This window comes from Apaloderma vittatum, unplaced genomic scaffold (genome assembly GCF_000703405.1).
Source record: "Apaloderma vittatum isolate BGI_N311 unplaced genomic scaffold, ASM70340v1 scaffold81, whole genome shotgun sequence".
NCBI lineage: Eukaryota > Metazoa > Chordata > Aves > Trogoniformes > Trogonidae > Apaloderma > Apaloderma vittatum.
In genome coordinates, this window is record NW_009699351.1 from 1 (window position 1) to 2,340 (window position 2,340).

Sequence of the window (2,340 nt, forward strand, 5' to 3'; positions counted from 1 at the left end):
CACACACACACACTTCAGCACTTCTGAAGAAGGCAGAGCATAAAACCATCTTGCATCATCAGGCCAAAGAATTATTAAATTCTTCACACACTGAGGTTGCTGTTTTCACCTTTCACCTGGCCTGGTGCTCTGTGAGGCAGCACCCATGTTGTGTATTCTACGTGTTTTGTGTCTTAGCCAAAAACTTCGTCAACCACACCCACTTGTAAGCCTCTCTTTAGACAAAACCTGCGAGGTGGTGGACTAACACCTGGCCATCGTGCTGAGAGTGCGTTGCCAGCTTACACCAATCCTTCCTCTCTCTCTCGGCCTTGGCTCTGGTAGAATGTGCGCAACCCCAAAGGGAACTAACTCGCTTGTGCTGAGCAGCTGCCAGTTCACCCCACTCTGGTGCCAGAGCAGCCCAAAGGGGCCAGAAAAATGCTGGAGTTGTCTCTGTACATCTACAGGTAACAAGAGTTACAAGGGATTTAAACTTTATTTAAATTATTTGTCACTCTCCTTCCATGACCTGCATGCACTTCATACATGCAATCTCAGTTTCTATTAGGATCGTTACTTGTAGAGCAAAAGCCTCTCATGAGGATTCAGGTAATACACTTCCTAATCACATGGCAGACAGGTGGAAACCATGAAAGTAAACCAGTCAATAGCTTCTTGCTATCTCACCCCCTCTGAACTGCAAACATTTCTCGGGGAGCTGTGAATTACTCCCCTATTGTTCGTGATACATTATTATTATTTTGAAGTGGCTCACGCCTGCATTGTTTGGTGGCCTGCTTTGCTTGCTTTATCAGTCTGCTGGCTGATGTATAATTAAAAAAGCCCTGTTTCAGCACCTCATTCACAGATCTTTTCAGATAATACACCAAGTGTGATAGCAAGAAAACCACAATATAAACTTCAACTGTTGCAGCTTCCTTGTGCATTTATTGAAACTCTCCCTTTCTGGGGTACATGTTTCTCATCAGAAACCGGTCTGTGCTGCTAAAGCCAGTATTTGTTTCCAAGTTACATCCCTGAGCATGACAGTTTGTTGACATAAGAAAGCACAGACTCTGAAAGCAGGTGAGGCTGGACATCCACACTTCCTGACAAAACCTCCCAGGAGACATGTAGTACGTGGAGATACACCTGGAGATGGTGATAGCAGATCAGAGCTAAACAATACATTTTTAAATGCTGGGCTATATGCTCCACAGATGTCTGCAGGAGAGAAAAAAAACTCTGCACCTCCTCCCCCATGCACCCCCTGCCTTTGCTCTTCCAGCGTCAGCCACTGCAGCTGACTGCCCCATCACAGAATCATAGAATGGCCTAGGCTGGAAGGGACCTTAAGAGATCATTTAATCCAACCTCCCTGTCATGGGCAGGGACGCCTGGAGTCCTTTCTCCTTTCACCTCTTCTCCAGAGCCTCAGTCTGTGAGACACAGTTGGTACCATCTCTGTTCTCTCTAACATGGCCTTTTTTGTCTACTGTTGAATCTACAGCTCCTGTCCAGGCTCTTCTCATCTGCTGACAACTGCATCTCTCTTTTAAGAGGCAATTTTGCCCTTCTCTGTTTCCTTCCAAATTCCACTGTGTGATGATTACTCCAGCTCAACACTTTAAACACGTCTTCTTCTTCTCCCTTCCATTTCATGTCTCCTCATCATATCAAATAAAAGCAAATTTATTCACTTTCAGGATCATCCAGAGCCTATCACTCTCATACACTATTTATGTCTTCTCCCACCCTCAGTAAGCCCGTCATGCCACCTTTCATCAAACACATGATGCATTTTAAAACATCTTTTGTTCTTTCTTCTGTATCTCAAAGATGGGGACGTCCAGCAAGTTATGTCACTGACCGCTTTCAAATCCTTCCCCTCAAACCTTCTTTGCCTTCATCTAGAAGTGAAACTTTCGCTGCCTTAATAGCTATGGATGTGCAGAACTTCCAACAGGAAGCTGCTCTGTCTCCCTGTGTTTGCTTTACCCACTTTCCTGGGTCCACGGATGACCTCCTGCCTTAATCACCCTGAGCTGTTTACGACAGGGACTACTTTTTTCACTCTTCTCCTAAGAGTTTCTCAGCCATGACTGGGAAGTGCTCTTACAGATGAGTCCTCTGTAAGCTTGTGACCCTTGTGTTCTAGAAAAAAATGCAGCTCAAGTCTAAGTACTAACATTAACAGAAGTTTACATATACTTGCAAACTCACCATTTAAAACATGTGTCACGTTGCTCTTTGCTAAACCAGAAGCAACAAGTAAGAGAGGCCTAATCTTCACACAAGGCTTACATTGGCTTAACTGAAATCAGTTCTGAAGTCAAGTCAGTTCGGCAGGTATGAAAT